Here is a 22860-nt window from a genome sequence, read left to right as displayed (position 1 = left end):
GCTGTTGAGTGTGAAAAGGCCAGTGACTAGGGGAGCCCTGGGGCTATAGCTGAATTGTCCCTGGGGCATGTTCAAATGGGAGTAAGGCTCGGTGATTACTTCACTACTTCACGGACATCTCAGCTGTGTGAAGGTTCAGGGGGATACCCTATCACTCAAACTACTACTATTAATGATAATGTTGGCATTCGTTAAGCGCTTACTATGTGCCAAGCACTGTTCTAAGTTCTGGGATAGATACAAGGTCATCAGGTTGTCCCACATGGGGCTCACAGTCTTCATCCCCATTTTACAGATGAGGGAACTGAGGCACAAAGAAGTAAAGTGACTTGTCCAAGGTCACACAGCTGATAAGTGGCAGAGTGGGATTAGAACCCATAACCTTCTGACTCCCAGGCCTGGGCTCTAGCCACTGTGTGCATTCCTTTAATGCACACAGAGAAGCTGCTTCTCTTTAATGCAGAGAAGCAGCGTGGCTCAGTGGAAAGAGCCCGGGCTTTGGAGTCAGAGGTCATGAATTCGAATCCTGGCTCTGCCACTTGTCTGCTGTGTGACCTTGGGCAAGTCACTTCACTTCTCTGGGCCTCAGTTCCCTCATCTGGAAAATGGGGATGAAGACTGTGAGCCCCACTTGGGACAACCTGATTCCCCTGTGTCTACCCCAGCGCTTAGAACAGTGCTCTGCACATAGTAAGCGCTTAACAAATACCAACATTATTATTATTAAATTTTTGCCCCAGAAGAACAGCAAATATTAATATTAATATTTGACTAGTTTTGCCAAGAAAAATTTTCCTGTCTTTCAAAATTAGAGCAATAAATAAATTATGACAGTGCCTAGACTTTTACACCTCAGCTTCTTCCTAACCAGACTGAATATCTTCATCTCTGGTGAAAATATTGATTTAATGATTGACTGTCACTCCAATTCCTTAGTACAGTGTCTGGCACATAGTAAACGCTTAACTCATACCATTTAAAAAAATCCTATAGAAAAAGTTATGGAAATCAAACCTGGCGACAGATACCGGCCCCATGATTTAAATTTCCCTCCCAAGTTTTGAAAGATAAACTCATTATTGTGCTTCCTGGTGGTATTAGCTTGTGGATTTTGCTTTTGTAGGCCATTCCTCTAGAACATAGGCTTGTTGTGATATTAACTACCCTTTCTCTTAAATCATTTTTACCTTTTCCTTGGTTTATTGGCAAGTAAACAAAGCAGAACTCTCTTAATTATGCTTAAAGGAAGCCCAATGAATCTCACCTAGGATAGGAAGGAATATCAATGAAGAGCTTGTACAGCACTAGAGAAGAGCTCACCATAGCATCCCTCCCTTCTGTCACCTATGCACTGGGGCTCCTGTATCTCTGAAGCGATTTGTAACTCACCCTCCCGCAAAACACTTATTTACACATATCCGTATGGTCTGCTGCTTCCCTCTCTGAAATTGGTTTTAGTGTATGTCTCCTCAACTAGATTTCAAGGCAGAGATTAAACATGAGGATTTATGCTCCGCTTCTTCTGCCCTTTCTCTTTCAGTCTCACTGGAGTATTGTCTCACCATGTATCTGGTCAGCTCACCCCAAAAGATGCTGGAACTATGCTAGAGGTTTTGGGGCTGAAGCATGCCAAGCCAGGATACAAATTAAGCATTGAGATAGTCTAGAAAAAGTGTGAGTCACTTGGAATAAAGTATCCTGATGCATGGACTCCTTACTATTGACTTAGTGGATAGAGCAGGAGCCTGGGAGGCAGAAGGAACCTGGGTTCTAATCCTGAATTTGCCAATTTGCCACTTGTCTGCTGTGTGACCTTGGGCAAATCACTTAAATTCTCTGTGACTCAGCTACCTCATCTGTAAAATAGGGCTCACAATCTTAATCCCCATGTGGGACAAGGACTGTGTCCAACCCAATTACATTACATTACATTTTATCCACCTCAGTGCTTAGTACAGTGCCTGGCACATAAGTGCTTAACAAATGCCATGATTATTCTTATTATTGCACTCTTCCAAGCCAAATCAAAACACAAATGTAAACCAGCATTCTTCTCTATTAAATTTTAGTGGGACCCGAGTCCTACTGACAATATGTGAAAATTCACTAAGGGATTCACACAGAGGTTGTCCTAACTTCTCCCACCTGCCTATTTTCTCATGAACCCCCCATTCTGTCAACAAGTTGTCCCCTCTCTTAGTCTGATTCTTTCCATTTTCTCATTTTAAATGATTTATCCCAGTCTTTATCCTTTACCTGCTTCTTTTCCATTTATTGAAAGATGTATAAATGTGTTTATGTAAATCAGTGTAGATTAATGTGTGTGTGTGCTTACATGTAGTTATGACTCTTGGTGTGTGAGTAAATTTGTGTATGTGTGTATGTGTGGTCGGAGGTGTTGCAAGGGTGGATAGAGTAGATTTTAGTTTTTTCTTTTAAAGGCCTGATTCCATTCATCCAATGTCAGATATTTGGCATCGTTACGACTGGGGTTGGGAAGTGCTGCACAACCTTGAGTGTGTCTGGGCTAGAAGCAAAACTCAGCTATTTGTTTCCAGGCCTTGTATTATTGTATAATTCATTTAAATTAAACTTGATTTTGAGACTACATTGAAGTTCACCTTGTTCCTTTCATTTACTTTTGCTCACCTCCCTCTTCCTTCCTCCACCCACTTTTCTGTCCTTCGCTCCCTGTAGCCTTTTCATTCCAGCTTCTCCAGCTGCTTCTCCACGTCTGGCCCCTCTCTGTTTCAAATTACCTGCCTTTCCATTGCCCCCTGCCCCCATATGTCTCCTTTTCCACGCCTCACCTCTCCACTCAAAAAGGAAAAGGAATATTGAAGAAAAACAATCAATCACTGACATTTATTGAGCGTTTATTGTGTGCAAGAGCATGGTACTAAGCTCTTGGGAGAGATCTTTTCAAATGTTTTGCCCCTCAAATGGTATATGTGTACTACCTCTCCCCACGAGTCACTTGAAGTCATATGTTGCCTATTTCCTGTTATCTTTAACTGGTGAACCCTTCGAGAAAGGAGCTGAAGTGTTTTGTTTTTCTTTTTCTGGTTGTACACTGATCTTGGCACATTGGAATATAATGAAAGTATGAAGGTCTCTCTTTTTAATTATCCACTTGTGAAAGGGATTAAAAATTGCCCATATTAATTCACATACAAGGTTTGTTCATCCAAAGATATCTTTCTCTTAGGAGATCAGTTGTCCTCAAATATGACAGAAACCCAGGAATTTTCCATTTTAAAAAAGAGCACGAAGCTCTATTCATCATTTTAATTGTACTGAAGTAATTTCTCCATTAAAATTGCCCAGATCTATTGGGAAATGTGAGCTACTGAGCTCCTTTGAACTACTTGGTCTTCTGAGGAACAGAAAGTATAATTTATCTCCACCATTAGATACACCCCACAAAGTATAAATTTACATTAACTCCCTGTTCTTTGCCCAGATTGTAACATATTAGGTGACTTGTTCATTTATTGATCGAAAGTTCTCCTGGAAGTCTAAGATGTCAGAAGCTATAATAGTGCTGTTTCTTCATGTACATTTTGTTGTGGTCTATCGATCAGTGTCACGAGAAAATCAGGCAGCTGTCATAAGGGCACATAAAACATCCTTACAACACCCTCGCAACAGGAAGGAAGGATCCCTCCCCCCAGGTAAGGGCACAGTACCACTACAGCAAAGTTGTAATGATTCACCGAGGCAGGAAATCTCTGCCAAAAGGAAAAGCCGTGCTTGTTTGAGATGGAGGTTTTTCTTTGTTACAGCAGCCTGTTGGCCACTGTAAGAATCAGCTTGGCTTTCTGGGAAAGAGCGTGGGCATGGGAGTCAGAAACCCTGGGTTCAAATACTGGCTCTGTCAATTGCTTGCTCTGTGACTTTAAGCAAGTCACTTAACTTTTCTGTGGCTCAGTTTCCTCATCTGTCAAATGGGGATTCAATACCTGTTCTTTCTCCTTCTTGGACTGTGAGTCCCGATAGGGACAGGGTCTGTGTCCAACCTGATTAACTTGTATCTACCCTAGTGCTTATAACAGTGTTTGACACATAGTAACTGCTGAATAAATGCCAATATTATTAAATGATCCAGCAGGGTCCTCTCAGGAGTGGAGAATACCAGGAGTGAAATATAAGCCTTACATCTAGCTTCTGAATGCAATTAGTGCCATCTGGCATGCCAAGGACAGTATTACAAATAAATGGTAGTGGCTGTCCTCCAGACTGTAAGCTTGTTGTGGGCAGGGAACATATCCACCAACTCTGTTATATTGTCCTCTCCCAAGCACTTAGTACACTTCTCTGCACACAGTAAGCACTCAATAAATATAAACTGAAATGGTGGTACCATATATGTTCGGTGATTCTTAATACCTGCAAAGGCTCAATGTATGGAACTTGAAACACATTTTAGAACATGAGGATTTGTAGCTCATGTAAATATATATTTACAGTGAAATAACATTTATATTAATTGAACACTTTCTTTTATCTGTCAAATGTGGTCAATTAAAATGATATTTTCTAGGTATAGGATATATTTTCCCTTTTAAATTCAATAAAAATGGCACTTTGGTAAGATGAGAGACCAAAGAGGAAGATTCTTCTCCCAGGAAAGGATAACACTTTAGCATAGTCTATAGGGCTTTTGTTAAGAAAGTATAAACAACATCTGTTTTCAAATTAGAATACATTTGTGGACCATTTTTATTTCACATGACTAAGAAGCGATAAGAATTTTTCTAAGTGAAATTAAATTAGCTTCCCCAGAGAGGCTATTTCAGATAAAAACTGTAATCAAGAGATACTTCCAACTTATTCTAGAATAATTTTACTTTTCTAGGCTGTAATTTGCAGAATCTAATTCTAACCTTGATCATAGGTAGATGTTAAATGGGTGCATTCTTGCATGTAAGAAGTAATTTGGTACACAGTGAGCTGATGCAATGTTATGAAAGAACTGCAATTCCCCTGGAAAATGTTCTAACATAAACCAGGCTCTATTGGTGCCTAGGTTTTTCCTATTTTCCTTGGCAATAAGTCAGTAATAATACCTAGATGACATTTACTTACCAATAGTTGAAATTGCCCCTCATTTTACAAATGGTGAACCTTGGGCTCCCAGAGTATAATTTTCTGCTTTTACCTGTTGAACAGGCAGAATGGAAATTAAATCCCAGGATTCTTACTCTACAGTGCCATGCCCTAATCACAACAAGCCTATGCTTGTTCATTCCAGATGCACGGTACAGTGAAAATTAATGAATGTATATATTCACTGTATATATATACAGAACTAGATTCCCCAATGGGCATACACACACATATATATACACATTGCAGAATCTTATTCTAACCTTGATTGCTCATATATATGTATTCTGGGAACCATCCTCAATTTCTTAAAAATTTCTCCCCTCTGGTTTATTTTTTGCTTCCAAGAAAAAAAATTAATTTATATAACAAAAATTAACTATTTACAATGACCTCATAATAAAATATTTACATTAAAATGTTTTTACCATTACCATTGAATTCCCTCCTCTCTCCAAGATCATTGTGCTTTCATAATTTCATGTCTACTTTCATACTTTCCTATTAAATCCCCTTCATTTCACTTCCAGAAAGTAATTAAGTTTGTTCTGATAGCGAATTTTTATATGTAGGATTCTGTAACTTAAGTAATAATGATGTAGGCCCCAAATTACCCCTAAAATTCATTTCCTCCACTCCTGCACCCATAAATTTAGGTATCGGGCCAACCTCTGCCATTTCAAATTTACTCTGGGGCTATTAATAGTAATGATAATAGTAATAATGTATTTATTAAACACTATATGTCAAGCACTGTTTTCTAAGTGCTGGGATGGATACAAGATATTCAGATTGGACACGGTCCCTGTCCCATATAGGGCTCAGTCTATTATTCAGCTCTTTCATCTAAACAAACACTCCTCAATTCTACCTTCTCACTGCCGTGCCTGCAAATACTCCAATTACTGCAAAGCTTTCATTCAATCTGTCAATCAGTGGTATTTATTGAGCACTTACTGTGTGCAGAGCATTGTACTAAGCACTTGGGAACATATGATACAAGAGAGTTGGTAGACACGATCCTTGCCCATAAGGAAATCAAGCCTACCTCTATGCCCACCTCCTTAATCCATGATTAATTAATTAATGATCTCACCAACTGTTTTGTTGGTTAAATAGATACCATCATATGTGAACTTTTCAAAACCCCCATTGCTCTGCTCACCAATTTTTCTCCTCCTTTCTGGATGCATTTAAGGAGGAAGTCTCCTGCCCTTAAAAAGTCTACACCTTCTACCTTCACCACTGACCCCAACCCCTCTCAACTCTTAAGCACACTTTCTCCTGCTCTCTTCCCCTCCTTTACTATTTGCAACCACTCGCTCCCTTTCCCCACTGCCATCAAACAAGTCTCCCCTGTATTGGCTTTAAAGCACTCAATCACCTTGCCCCCTCCCACCTCATCTCGCTACTCTACTACTACAACCCAGCCTGCAAACTTTGCTCCTCTAATGCCAACCTTCTCACTGGGCCTCGGTCTCGCCTATCTTGTCGCCAACCCTTCGCCTACCTCCTGCCTCTGGCCTGGAACGCCCTCCCTCCTCAAATCCAACAGACAGTTACTCTCACCCACTTCAAAGCCTTATTGAAGGCACATCTCCTCCAAGAGGTCTTCCCTGACTAAGCCCTCTCTTTCCTCTTCTCCCACTCCCTTCTGTGTCATCCTGACTTGCTCCCTTTGTCTTCCTCTCTCCCAGCCCCACAGCACTTATGTACATATCTGTAGTTTATTTATATTAATGTCTGTCTCCCATAAATAAATCCATAGAGACAAATCTAAAGAGGACACACAAAACACTTGACTAAATTCGTTGTGGGCAGGGAATGTCTCTGATTATTGTTGTATGGTAGTTTCCCAAGCACTTAGTACAGTGCTCTGCACACAGTAAGCGCTCAATAAATATGATTGAATGAGTGAATGAAAAAAGCATTCTCATGCCTGCCTCTAGCTATTGCCCCATCGCTCTGATCCCATTCCTGCTCAAACTCCTATAACAGGCCTAAGTCAGCAGTGAAACAAACTAAGTGCTTACAAGTAGTGAGCATTGTTCTAAGGAATGGGGTAGATACAAATTGGACACAAGCGTACCTCTCTCCAAATGCAGTTTGTTTTCAACTTTCTTGCCTCCAACCTCTTACTCACACTCTTCCCCTAAACTAGAACTCCCTCACACCATATTCCTGCCTATCTTCAAAGCCCTCCTAAAATCCAACCTCCTGCGAGAAACATGCAGCATCCCAAGGTGTGTCAGCCCAGCAACCTCAGCACTTATGATCATAGGAATATTCAATTGAACATTCAGTTATTCATTCTGTTACTTCCTCTTGACCCAGCTGCTCGTCTACCATTTTAAGAGTTGTTCTTCCTTGTATTCTGTCTGTGTCAATAATTTTTAATCTCTCACCCTCAATGGGCTCTCAGTGCTTTATCGGCAAAGGATGTTTGTTTTGCTTCTGGTTTATTCACTCAACCTTTTAGTATAATGGTCTCCAATCAGTAAGTGCTCAGCAGGTGATTTATTGGGCCGGGAACCTGTCTACCAACTCTATTACATTTTACTCTCCCAAGCACTTAATGCAATGTTCAGCACACAGTAAGCCACTCAATAAATATTTAGGCTCTGACCCCCAGATGGGACAAGGACTCGTATCTCTATGAGTCTCTATGGATTTAGAACAGAACTAAAAAAGACAGAACTTGGAAATCCATTTCCAAATGTATCAATATACAAAGCAAGCATTAGTAGTTGAACATACCAGACTGAGAGGTAAAGTGAGCTTTTGCAGTGTACTCTTACTATTTTTTTAAATTAATGAGCATACTGTGGGTGGAACGCAATCGCTTGTTTGTTCAGGGAGAAAGGGAAAAAGGATGCATGCTTCACATGTCCCACCCACCAGATTTAGTTGGCTGTGAACATTGCTTCAGGGCTGGTGCATTGATTACATCCCAGGACCTCTTTGTCAGTAATCTTCATTTGATAGAAACAATAATAACTATGTGTTAAGTGCTTATTATTTGCCAAGCACTGTACTAGCACTGAGATAGTTATGAGATAATTGGGTCCCAACATGGGGCTCACCGTCCAAGTAGGAGGGACAACAGGTATTGAACCTGATTGATTGAATCCTCATTTTGCAGATGAGGGAACTGAGGCACAGAGCTGTTACTTTCCCAAGGTCACACAGCAGGTTGAGTATGGTTCATAAATACAGATAATAAAAATGCTTTAGGATCTGGATGTATCTTCTGCACACATTAGGTGCTCAAGAAATGTTGCTGCTGCTGCTGATGATTGTTGAGGTCGGTCAGTCAGTCAATCGTATTTAAGCTCATTGTGGGCAGGGAATGTGTCTGTTTATTGTTGTACTCTCCCAATTGCTTAGTGTAGTGTTCTGCACACAGTAAGTGCTCAGTAAATACAATTGAATGACTATTGAGCACTTACCGTGTGCAGAGCACTGTAGTGAGCACTTGGGAGAATACAATACAACAAACATTCCCTGCCCACAGTGAGCTTACAGTCTAGAAGAGGAGACAGACATCCAGATGCCTTAATGATGCAGAGCAACTATGAGTCGAAAAGCTTTCCTAATGCCTCTCTACCTAGCTCTTGTAGGAAGCCACACATTAGTGTGTGAAAGAGAGATGTGCAACTGATAGAAGGCATAATGAACAAAGTTGATGTCACACGAAGAAAAGATTTTCAGTCTAAATTCTTCCGTCACACCCACGCACACATAGATAGTGATTTACTGTCAGTGGTGGCATCTTCGATTATGAAGGTCAGTGATCCAAGTATATGGCGGTGCTTGAAAACTGAAAGCCATAGACTCTCTGTATTATAGGCAAAGCATAAGACATTTTGAAGAGATAGTAACTTTTAATGATAGAAGGCGCAGCTATGATAGAAGAATCCTAATGCACACTTAAAACACTGCACAATACAATTATCCAAATATGAACAACACAGATATATTAGTTTAGGAGTTGATCCCTTGGATGTATATTCTGTTTTTTTAAAAAAAAGTAAAGTAAAAAAAGACCTATTCCCTATTTTATTAGGTGAAATTTTGATTTTTGATGAAAACCAAGGGAAGGGCTCAAGGAAAAGGGGAAGAAAGAAAAATTACCAGAAAGGAAATGAAGGAACAACATTTATTCCCTCAAAGGTATGTCTCAAATCATTTAAATTTCCAATTTTTAAAATCCCTTATTTATGTTCTCTTAAAAATATATTCAGTTTCCACAATTCTTGCACTAACAGTTATTGAAGTTTTCTTTCTCATCTAGTTTCATTATGAGGGCGTCAGTGTTATTTTGGTGGCACATCCATCTCCTTTTACTATTTTGAATGTTTTAAATAGATGCTTTTGAATATCTGGGAGAGGATTAAAGCACTTTCAGATGTAGTTCAAAATTGCATATGCTTTTTTCTTGGATATTAGCTATCTGAAACAAAATGTCAGTTGCTAATTTCACTCAATGGCAAATTAAATATTGACAATCTCTTCAGGAATTGTACTTTCCAATATCACCCTGACAAGCCGTCATTTAGTATCAAATGGTATTTGATAACACTTACTATGTGCCAGGCACTGTACTAAGCTCTGGGATCGACAAGCTAGTCAGGTTGGCCACAGTCTATGTCCAACAGGGGCTCACTGTCTTAATCCCCATTTTACAGATCAGGGAACTGAGGCACAGAGAAGTTAAATGACTTGCCCAAGGTCACACAGCACACAAGTGCTGGAGCTGGGATTAGAACCCAGGTCCTTTTGATTCCCAGGCCTGTGCTCTATCCATTAGACTACCCTGATTCCCTTTTCAATGTGTTGCACCTGTGTCCTCCTATGCACTTTTGCAGTCATTGTCTCAGTGGGAATAAGAATGGCAGGGATGAGAGATTATGTGCGACACTGCACTATAAGCAACTCCTAAGCACAGGTTCTAATTTCCCAAGTATTTGTGATTGGACTGAGGCTAATCTAATCATTGTTCTCTTCTGCCCATGCATTTAACTCCACCAGGCCTGAGGAGGCCCTGATCTCCCGAACTGATCATTTTTGCTTTTTCCTTTAACAATCTACCTTTCTTTCATTAAGTATATTCACTCAACATAACATAAATACATTTCATTTAGGGAAATAAGGAAAGAAAACATTTTCTACCATCTAGCTCAATTCTTTTAGCTTATGAAATATGGATAATCAAAATATGTTCTCTTCTATACTTCCCTTTTTCTCTCTCGCTGTCTTCCTTTCTACCTCTCTCCTGGACTCCATTCCTTTCTCATGGCATATTATTGCTTAAAGGACAGTGTTAACCCAGAGATGTTTCTGTTACTGAGTCTAGTTTAAGTTGACAATTACTTTTGCTGCTTTAGGGGGAGGTTGTCATTTGCCATTATGTGTTCCACTTACATGGATTAGGGGACACGACTGTGGTTAATACAATCCAAAATTGACACATTAATGAGCTGTTTTTATCATCTAGATTGTGAGCTCCTTGAGGGCAGGGAATGGGTCTACCAACTCTGTTATATTGTACTCTCCCAAGCATTTAGTACAGTGCTAAGTACACAGTAAATGCTCAATAAATATGATTGATCCATTTTACTGGGGAAGCATGTGAGTTACGATAACTGATTTAAAAGGACTTTTCAACCAGCCTTTCAAACCGGCAAACCTATAGGGAGGGAGAACTAAAGTAGATCATGGTTTATTTATTCCCTTTAGGTCATAAAGGATTAGTCAAGTCAAGAAATCAATACCAAATGCCTGATAACTAATTATCTAATTGAACCAATTGAATGGAAAGATGAAAACAGATTTTTCAATTGTGGGAACTGATGATATTTGGGAGCTTTTTGCTAAAGTTTATTGTAGGGGAGCGAAGTTCTATACATCTAGTTAACTTTTTAGGAAATATTTAGGCTTCCTTTATCAACTTCTTGCACTGCTGTAATTACCTTCAATACTATTTATTCATAGAAATTCCAAACTCACTTGATTAAGCCTGCTTCCAAATTTTTGAGATGTCAGGATAATTTTATTTCTATGTGTCACAAAAAAAATTCACTTTCCTGCCAGTTCTTCCTCCCTCCCACCTCTGCCTCCCCCTTCCCCCACACCTTATTGAAGGTGGGATGTGGCTGATGCAATAATAAATCCCACAGTGTCAATCACTGCATCAGCAAATTGCCTTTACCAAAGTTATGTTACGGGCAAGAATGCAAATGGAAAAAGCTCAGATCTTTCTCAATTGATGAATTCTTGTACCTAGAAGTAGTGAATTTAATTTGTAATATTATATGGGTGAAAATGTTATTTGGATTCCATTTACTACAGATGAAATTGAGTTCGGAACATTAGATTCAGCTTTCATCATCATCAATATTTACAGAACACCTATTCTATGCAGAGTACTCTAGTATGTGATTGGGAATGTATAATGAAAGTAGAAGACACACTCCCTGCCATCAAGGAACTTACAATCTAATGGGAGAGATAGGTGGATGCCATTTATAATAATGGGAAAGAAGGGGAAAGCATACATAGAGCTCATAACAATAAATTATATAATTATTTATATTAATGTCTGTCTCCCCCTCTAGACTGTAAGCTCATTGTGGGCAGGGTATCTCCTGACTCTGTTGTACTGTACTCTCCCAAGTGCTTAGTACAGTCCTCTGCACAAAGTAAACACTCAAATACCAATGATTGGAAAAAAATAGTCAGGATAAATGATTAAATAGGTGGAATAAATGATCCGATTAACACATGGGAGGTAAGGGTGACTGATGGGTAATTAGGGATGTGGGGATTTTCACAAGTGGTTGTTTTACTCAGGTGGGCTTTAATGTCCTCTCACCTAACTGCCTGAATGTTTCTCTTTTTTTGGAAACTAAAAGGTGAGAATTTCATTTTACATTTTACATAGGTGCCACCTCTCCTCACACCCTCAGAATTGAGACTGCATTTTGGGCTGGGCAGATAACTAGATCCCACCACTGCTGACTGCATTCTTCTACTGCTTTGGCTCCCATCTAATAGAACATAGCAGCAAAACCTCTTATTCATTCAATCATATCTATTGAGCACTTACTGTGTGCAGAGCACTGTACTAAGTGCTTGGGTGAATATACTACAACAATAGTCACATTCCCTGCCCACAACGGTCTTATATACATATCCATCTGTAAATCATTTTAGTGTTTGTCTCCCCGACTAGACTGTAAGCTCACTGTGGGCAGGGAATGTCTACCAATTTGTTTGCATATTTTTTCTGATATTTGTTAACCATTCACTATGTGCCAGGTACTGTACTAAGTGCTGGAGTAGATACAAGCTAATCAGGTTGGATACAGTCCCTGTCCCACATTGGGCTCACAGTCTTAATCCCCATTTTTTTTTTTTTACAGATGAGGGAATTGAGGCACAGAGAAGTGAAATGACTTTTCCAAGGTCCCAAAGCAGCCAAGTGGCTGAGCCAGGAGTAGAACCCAGGTCCTTCTGAGTCCCAGGCCCATTCTCTGTCCACTAGGTCTTGCTGCTTCTCAATACTTGGGTATTGTACTCTCCCAAGTGCTTTGTGCAGTGCTCTCCACACAGTAAACACTCAGTAAATACCATTCATTGATTGATTGAGTGCCCAGACTGAAGAAAAACTTCACCAAATAAATGCCACTGGACCAAGTACTCCCTCCCTCCAGGATAATCCCATATTGTCTCTAATTGAATGTTTTAGCATTAAAGCAAGGATCCGATCCCACCCCTCAATACCACACTGAAATTAGCCAAAAAATTTATTTTCTAGTGGTCTTTGTTTTATGAAGCTTTCACCTTGTTTAGAAAGAGACCTGTCTTTTTCACTGATTCAGTAGGCCTTTTCATTCATCACTGTAAAAAAGAATAGTTGAACCATTACACTATCAGGAATAAATCAGTCATATCATTCAGTGACTAAAATGCTCACCTTTTCTATCAGTGTTTAAGATACCAATCAGGAAATCAATATCATGAGTTTCAGAATCTTGTATTCACATATATATTTGGGGGAGGCATCATTTTCTCTCCTGGTCTGGGCATCTCATTTCTTGAAAGATGTAGACAAACTGGAAAGTGCTCCAAGAAAAGCAACATAAATGATGACAAGGTTGACGGGCTTGATTTATGAAGGACGATTAAATGGGGTATGTATGTACAAGCTGTCTAAATGATAGCTAACAGAGAGGCAGGTAAGATGGCTATAGATATCTCTTGCTCACAAAACCAGATTAATGCTGTGAAGGACCGAGCTTTGAAGATTAAGAATCTAAAACAAGGTGATGGGATTACACACAGGATGAGTAGGCTAAATTGAATTAACATTTTATTCATATCATAACTGACACCGATTAGATAAAAATATTCTATAAGGATCTGGACTCATCATAGGAGTACAAATGAAATTTTAGAGAAAACAATTAGACTAATAGAGCACTGTACAAAGCACAGCCTCAGACTCAGAATCCACTCCGCTGCCTCTAGACAGAGCCACATTCAGTCCACCTCAGAAAGATTGCTGTTCATATCCTTTTCTTTAAAAGGTCCAGATCATTTTCACAGTATCCTTCGTAGCATATGCCAGGATCATCAGACTCTTAACAATTATGAAGTTCTTGCCACTGTGTAAAATAAATGACTTGTACTGCAGGTTAAGTCTGTTCTGTCTTCTGTCCTTGGTGGAAAGAAACTACTCACTGAAGTTCACATTAACTTTTCAGATCCTTAAAGAGTTCAATTAAGTTCCATTGTCAGTCCATCTGTCCCTCCCCCCCAACCCCACCCCAAGCAGCCCCTTTTTTAGGCTTCCTTCCTCTAAGCTAAAAACATTTCTTTACACATCCTCATAAGGCTTACTTCCTGGCCCTTGAATCAAATGTGATCCCTCCCTTGCAGTTTCAGAGATCAAGGAGAGAGAAGGTGAGTCTTCCTCCAACTTACTCATATAGTCTCTGAACCCAGGCTGCACCTAGAGAATTACTCAGCCAACCCTGAAAGCCCAGGTTTGTTTCCAATAATAGTAATTGGGGTATTTAAGTGCTTACTATGGGCCAGGCACTATTTTAAGCACTGGGGTGGATACAAGCAAATCTGGGTGGACACAGTCCCTGTCCTATGCGGGGTTCACAGCCTCACTCCCCATTTGACAGATGAGGTAACTGAGGCACAGTGAAGTGATTTGCCCAAGGTCACACAACAGACACTTGGCAGATTGAATGAATGAACTGCCCCTGATCCCCTGACTTTGGGCCTGCACTTGCACCCCCACCGCTCTGTGGCAATGCTTTTTCCAATATGGCACTCTGAGGCCATACTGACTGAAGGGAGCTCTGCCTTGATTACTGTATCAGCTGACTTCCCTGCCTCCTATCTCTCCTCACTCCAGTCCATACTTCACTCTGCTGCCAGGATCATTTTTCTACAAAAACGTTCAGGCCATGTTTCCCCACTCCTCAAGATCCTCCAGTGATACCCATCCACCCCCGCAACAAAGAGAAACTCCTTAACACCGGCTTTAAAGGACTCAATCACTTTACTCCCTCCTACCTCATCTCACTACTCTCCTTCTACAACTTAGCCTACACACTTCATTCCTCTAATGCTAACCTACTCACTGTGCCTCAGTCTCATCTAGCTCACCGCCAACCTCTCGCACACATCATGCCTCTGGCCTGGAACGTCTTCCCTCTTCGTAGCCAACAGACAATTACTCTTCTCACCTTCAAATCCTTATTGAAGTCACATCTCCTCCAAGAAGCCTTCCCTAACTGAGCCCTTTCATCCTTTTCTTCTTCTCCCTTCTCCATCACCTTGACTTGCTCCCTTTATTCATCCCCCATCCCAGCCCCACAGCACTTATGTACATATCTGTGATTTATTTATGTTAATGTCTGTCTTCCCCATGAGACTGTAAGCTCGTTGTGGGCAGGGAATGTAGCTATTATATTGTACTCTTCCAAGCGCTTAGTACAGTACTCTGCACAAAGAAAGTACTTAATAAATACGATTAACTGACTGGCTGGATGACTGCCTAAAGCTCAGTATCTGACTGAGCACATCCCGGCAGCAGCTCCGTGGCCAAGCTATAAACCCCTGTTGCTTCCCAGAAGAGTGATACTGTGGTGCATCATCGGAGGTCAGGTTGTACTTCTGTGTATCAGTTTGAGGGGTAATTAACTTCAGTGCAAAACATGGATGGCAAAATGGGAGCAGTATCATGAGGTACAAAAGCATTGTTAACTCAGGTTCCTGAGTGAGTGAAAAATAGGAATCATTCACTAGTCTATCGTTTTGGATTTTTTTTTTTTCATTTTCTGAACTGAATTCTTGCTGGGGGATAAAAAAAGAGAAATAACTGTGCACTTTATACAACACTAGGGACAGCTTTGGTGTACCTGCTCCAAATTTTCATTTTCTTAGCCATTCAAAGGGTCACTGCTATCGGGTGACCTGAGTAAGTTGACTTTCAATATTCATCTTCCCCACTAGACTGCAACCTCCTTGTGGGCAAGGAACATGATTACCAACTCTATAGTATCATACTCTCCCAAGCACTTTGCGCAGTACCTTGCACACAGTAAGCACTTAATCAACACCATTGACTGATTGATATCAGCTTCTAAAATATGCAAATAATGTGTGAGTAAATTTACCACAAGCGTAAATGAAACTCCCCAGAAATAAGAGTTGCATAGCTTGTCAATTATTCATTCATTTGTTCATTCAATCATATTTATTGAGCACTTACTGTGTGCAGAGCACTGTACTAAGTGCTTGGAAAGTACAATTTGGTGACAAATAGAGACAATCTCTGCCCAACGGGCTCGCAGTCTAGAAATTGTTCATAGATCCTAATGGCTGCAGGCCGTATTTTATAAAGTCATTATGGCACTTCCTACTTAACTGAATAGACTTCATCAGACAAATGATTGGCAGGAAATCTCCAATGTAAATCATTGAGAGAAGGTGATTAATAATAAAAAAATATAAAACCCGTTTTAAAACAACACCAAAAGAAACACTGTTGAGATGTGTACCACAGACAAGGGTAAGGTAGAAGGCAGCTGCTGATTTTGTTCCCTTTGTTGAAAGAATAAATTCAGTTCTTACTGCAAAAAGTTTTCCTAGGAGAGATGACAGAGAAAGAAGTCTTCATCAACATTTAATTGAATGTAAGATGATAAGAAAATGGTATGGGGGGGAAGCAATAAAACTTTTCTCGGCAAATAATTTATCTTACATTTAACCAAGTATGAGGCAATAAAAGAATATCGAATTAATCACAGTCAAGGTCATGAATCTTTTAGATGGAAGCACGTTTCAGCTGAAATTACAGTTTTAAAATAATTTTCGTTGTATTTTTAACACCAATGAATTCCCTATTTGCTATAAATACTATAAAGTTCTTTCTGCACAGCTCTGACTTAATTCCTTTATTGAAAAAAGGATTGCTAAAAATTGTATGGGTTACATGTTATTTTCATCTTTCTTATTCTCATTTGGCTGTAAGGCAATATTGTCATTTAAATATGGTCTCATACAAATATAATTGCCTTACCTTTGTTGAGTGTACATTTTTGCCCAGTTAGATTAACTTTGTTCATGTACAGCATGTTTCTATGATAGCTACCAAACCTTTATTTGTAGTCATAATTTTGAATTATTATTTTCTTTTTTGCAGGTAGTATAGTCCAGATAAATAGCATAAAAAGAAGATATGGGGCACCCAGTGAAGATATTCACTGGGAAAAGGCGGGGGGAGTTGGCTTCCTTCTCACTCCCCAATGCCACTTTTGCACCATTCCACCTCTCCCATCCCTCTCATTCCCTTCCTTCGAAGCCTATATCATCTGCCTCTACCACCCACTCCAGAAACTAGTCAGAGTCATCTACCACCCCCAGGCTCCACCTCTAACTTTCTGAACCACTTTGACCCCTTTCTCACATTCTTCTCTCTTTCTCTATCCCTACATAGGTTCAATATCCATGTGGGTGTTCCTGATGACCCTTCAGCTGACTGCTTTCTATCACTCCTCAGCTCCACTGACCTTCTGCTCCACCCCCCCCCCCCCCATTCACCAACTTGGATGCACACTCGATATCATCTCTAGTCACGGTACAATCTCTACCCTCACCAACTCTGAAATCCCTTTATACTACCACAACCACCTCATTTGCCTTCTCTTCCACACTCCCCCTCCCTGCAAATCTGTCCTGTTCCCCAAGGGGGACCTCCGATCTTTTGACCCCATCTAATTTTCTCAAGTCGTCATGCCCCATTTAGTCTCCATACCCAAACTACCTTCTATTGACAACCAAATTGACACCCTCAACACCACCCTCTCTTACCCCCTGCCTGGAGTGCAGCTCATCTCAGCTGTGCTGGCAAGAGGGCTGCACTTTCATCCCCACTAAATATTGTTATGGTTGTCTTCCCCAGTAGAACGTAAGCTCTTTGTGGGCAGGGAGCATGTTGTTTCTTAATTTCTAGTACAGTGCACTACACCAAGATGAACCAAGATGGAGAAGCAGCATGGCCTAGTGGATAGAGCGTGGGCCTGGGAATCAGAAGGACCTGGGTTCTAATCCCTTCACCACTTGTCTGCTCTGTGACCTTCAACAAGTCACATCACGTCTCTGTGCCTGTTACCTTATCTGTAAAATGGGAATTAAGACTATGAGCTCTATATGGGACAGAGACTTCGTCCAACCCGATTAACTTGCATCTACCCCAGCACTTAGTATAGTGCCTGGCACATAGTAAGCACTTAACAAATGCCATATTAGAGAAGCAGCGTGGCTCAGTGGAAAGAGCCCGGGCTTGGGAGTCAGACGTCATGGGTTTGAATCCCAGCTCTGCCACTTGTCAGCTGTGTGACTGTGGGCAAGTCACTTAACTTCTCTGTGCCTCAGTTCCCTCATCTGTAAAATGGGGATGAAGACTGTGAGCCTCACCTAGGACAACCTGATGACCCTGTATCTACCCCAGTGCTTAGAACAGTGCTCTGCACATAGTAAGCGCTTAACAAATACGAACATTATTATATAAAAAAGAGGGAGCTCAATAAATACTAATACTACATCTACTGTCCAGCATATAGCTAATCATCGTTGCTGTCTTTGTATGCAGTATCCACTTCCCATGAGGGAGGGTTGAGTGTTCCCCTTCTCTTTCTGGCTTGGGAAGAGCTGTGGTCTGATGGATTTGGATTGATGGGGGGAGACGAGCGTTCCAGAGGTGACAGAATGAGATAAAAGTAGGAGGACAAGGGTGAAATTCAACTAGAAACTGAGTTTGGGAGGAATGAAGAGTATGAAATGGGCAGTGGTGGGTAAAGAAAGTCAATAAGTTAAGCTATGTAATATGAAAGAAGGAGAGAGCTGGTGGAGAACTTTGAAGCCAATTGATTGAACCTTGATTGATTGAGGTCCATACATGAGAAGATATGCAAATGATTATGAATAATTGCTTCACAGATTCAGCACTGCCCTATATGAATTAGCAATTAGCCTGAAGACAATTGAAAAGGCAACCTTAATAATAATAATAATAATGTTGGTATTTGTTAAGCGCTTACTATGTGCCGAGCACTGTTCTAAGCACTGGGGTAGACATAGGGGAATCAGGTTGTCCCACGTGGGGCTCACAGTCTTAATCCCCATTTTACAGATGAGGGAACTGAGGCACAGAGAAGTTAAGTGACTTGCCCACAGTCACACAGCCGACAAGTGGCAGAGCTGGGATTCGAACTCATGAGCCCTGACTCCAAAGCCCGTGCTCTTTCCACTGAGCCACGCTGCTTCTCTGCTTCCCTTAACCCAGGGAAGCCTACGCACAGCCAAAGCCTTCCCGAGTAATTCATGGAATGCCCGTTCTGTCAGACCAATACACCCTTGGCCCTCGTGTTCTTTGAATCAATCCTCAGCACTCTTGTACATCATGTTTGGGCCACTTCCAGCTTTGTTTTTTCCTGGCTTTCACTATCTGTAAATTTTGTCTGTCTTTAGAGTGCCAGCCCCTTGAGGGCAAGATACTTGTGTTTTACTACTTTTGTGCTCTCCCAAGCACATAGGACTCTCCCTAGCATTGATAAGGTATTCAATAAATGCCACTGATTCATTGACTGAATCAATGGCCTAGTGCATAGAGCACAGACCTGGGAATCAGAAGCACCTGGGTTCTAGTCCCAGCTATACCATTTGTCTGCTGTGTGACCTTGAGCAAGTTACTTATCTTCTCTGTGCCTCAGTTACCTCATCTGTAAAATGGGGATTACAACTGTGAGCCCCATGAGGGACATGGATTGAATCCAACCTGATTACCTTGTATCTTCTTCCTGTGCTTAGAACAGTGCCTGGCACATAGTAAACGCTTCGCAAATTCCATAAAAAAAAAAATCAATCAGTAGTATTTACTGAGTACTTACTGTGTGCATAGCACTGTACTAAATGTTTGGGAAAGTCTAATAGAAGCCAGAGATACAATCGCTGCCCTTAAGAACACAGTCTTCTGTATCTGGCAATTCATGGATGACTATATCAAAGATTTTATTATTCCCAATGCCTTTTGAGCTGGAAAAGTATCTTGTTGGCCTGGAAATGCACTCCGACTCTTACTTCCAGTTCACTCATTGCCTACTCAAGCATGGTAGCACAGAATAGGTTGAATAGGATGAGACCGATGACAGAGAAAGGGTCATAGAAGACACTTTATGCCTGTCTCAAATGACCATACCCTTTGTTGCGTAGCCTAAGGATCTTGGCACTTTTCAGGAGAGTTCAATTGCTAATTGGTTGTCAGAGTTCTGATCTACTGGTGGTGACAAGTGTTTAGATAGAGTTATCTCTCTACTGCCGTCTTTAAAGCACGGGCAAACCCCTTCCTACCACTGACCAACAAGGCAGAAGTGGATGTTGTGGGTGGTGAAAGCGCTTCCCCAGTGAGTCTCTACAGTAATCACGGTGAATCCCCTTGAGGGCATCGGAATAGAAGGATGTTCCTTCTACTGCCCTATTGTCAAAGCTGCCCAGAATTCACAGTTCTTATTGATTTTGTAGCTCATAAAGTGATTTGGGGTCCTTTGAGTGGAAAAGGCATTTATAAGAGTGTAAGATATTATTGCTATCATATTGTATGTCACCAGCTTCTGTTTTAGTGAAAGCAGCCCATTTTTTTCTGCATTGTGAGCAATTCCTCATGTGGGGAAGAAAATCAATGGATTTCAAAATATTTCACAAATCCCTTTTATTGCTGCCAAAGTGATATTGAAATTATGCATGAGTCAGTCAATAAGAAAAGTTTTTACTTTGTATATGAGTAAAATGGTTTAGAGGAAAGAGAAGCATTTTTCTTGTGATAAATTTCAAGTTGATACATTTATCATACCATGTAGGAATCTTGACTAATTTAAGAAATGAAATGTGTGGATTTTAAAATTAGAGTTTTCCAGGCTGAAAATGGGGTATAATTCAGTTTCCTCTTCTAGCATTATATATGCTACTTAGATCTGTAACTAACGTGAATCTAGAAAACTGTAATGTTATTTTTGTGAGCTTCCTCTTCATTCCCAACCATTTTCCTTCTCTCCAGTAATCATAATCCATTTGCCTGACATTAATGCTGATCTGTGAATCTGGAGATCCTACAAACACAACAGTAGATGAAAACAATGAAGTCGGTACACTTAAAAGATATGACTTTCAAAAATGATTGCTCCAGGTATCCTCCTTTAAAATCATGAATGTTAAGTAGAGAGTTGAATTCCCCCCGCCCCGTTATAAAATATTAATGCTATTCCTGCCAACTCTCTATCCCTAGAGAAATGCAGTATATAGGTATTTATTACAACATGTTTACTTTTAGAACATTTAACAGGTACTCGAGTATTAGACACAACATGAAAACAGAACAGTGTTTCTTCTCAAGAATGCCTCAGGGTCTCAGGAGAGACCCACAACAGGGAGAACAACATGAAAGGATGATTTTATTTCTCACTGAATTTGACTGCTTTTGCTATGGATTTCACTAAAGAAGAAGCAGGTATATATTGAATGATCTGGGCAGAGAGAAAAATTTTCCAAACCGTTAAAGGTTAGAGATTCAATAAAGGTCTTGTTATTTACCATCCTAAGGGCAAAACTATACAAAATCAATGATGACCTAACTATCTATCTATTGATTTCTAGTTTTTTCTTGATGATTTCCTTCACAACTTCTCCAACTCCATAGCAAGAGGAACAACTTTGGCAGGAAGTTCCTTGTCACCATCATTCAGCAGTGGCCTTAGTTTCTCAGGGTTTGGGAATAAGGGTTTGCTAATCAATCGATAGATCAATGGTATTTATTGAGTGTTTAGTCTGTTCAGAGCACTGTACTAAGTGCTTGAGAGAGTGCAATAATTAATCAGGGAAGGCCTCCTGGGGAAGAAAACGGAGAGGGGAATGTACCCTTCTTACAGCATAATTGTGCATCTACTGGTTTTCCTAGTAGAGCTTGTGGTGCTGGACCTGGTAACAGGACATTTTCAGTCTGAGGTGGAGAAGAGGGAATTTTGACACCTTTGCAATCTGCCTTTGTAGTGCCCTTCCCATTTGGGAACTATCCAGCTGGCTAAAATTAGTTCCAGGAGGGAGGGTGCCCATGTCTCCTTCCCAACTGATGTAATGATAATAATAATAATAACTGTAGTATTTAAGTGCTTACTATGTGCCAGGCACTATTCTAACTGCTGGGGTAGATACAAATAAATTGGGTTGGACAGAGTCCTTGTCCCATGTAGGTCTTGCAGTCTTAATCCCCATTTTACAAATGAGGTAACTGAGGCACAGAGGAGTGAAATGACTTGCTCAAGGGCACATGGCAGACAAATGGCAGAGCCAGGATTAAAACCCAGGTCCTCTGCCTCCCAGGCCTGTGCTCTTTCCATTAGGCCAGGCTAGGGAGCTTGAGGTATGGTGCCACTGAGCCACCTATATCAGTGGTTGGGTTGTTCCCCCATTGCCAGTTTCCTTTCCTCCCTCACAGATGCTGAGTCCTCAGGCTCCATCTGAAGTGTGCCTAGAATTCCTTAACTCCCATTCTCTCCTAGACCCCCTCCAATCTGGCTTCCGTCCCCTCCACTCTACCGAGACTGCTCTCTCTAAGGTCACCCATGACCTCCTTCTTGCCAAATCCAATGGCTCCTACTCCATTCTGATCCTCCTTGACCTCTCTGCTGCCTTTGACACTGTCGACCATCCCCTCCTCCTCCATACCTTATCTCACCTTGGCTTCACGGACTCTGTCCTCTCCTGGTTCTCCTCTTACCTCTCTGGCCGATCATTCTCGGTCTCCTACGCTGGAGCCTCCTCCCCCTCCCATCCTTTAACTGTTGGAGTTCCTCAAGGGTCAGTTCTTGGCCCTCTTCTGTTCTCCATTTACACTCACTCCCTCGGTGAACTCATCCGCTCTCACGGCTTTGACTACCATCTCTACGCAGATGACACGCAGATCTACATCTCCGCCCCTGTCCTCTCCCCCTCCCTTCAGGCTCGCATCTCCTCCTGCCTCCGGGACGTCTCCACCTGGATGTCGGCCCGCCACCTAAAACTCAACATGAGCAAGACTGAGCTCCTCATCTTCCCTCCCAAACCCGGTCCGCTCCCAGACTTCTCCATCACCGTGGATGGCACGACCATCCTTCCCGTCCCGCAGGCCCGCAATCT

This window comes from Ornithorhynchus anatinus, chromosome X5 (genome assembly GCF_004115215.2).
Source record: "Ornithorhynchus anatinus isolate Pmale09 chromosome X5, mOrnAna1.pri.v4, whole genome shotgun sequence".
NCBI lineage: Eukaryota > Metazoa > Chordata > Mammalia > Monotremata > Ornithorhynchidae > Ornithorhynchus > Ornithorhynchus anatinus.
This window is presented reverse-complemented; position numbering follows the sequence as displayed.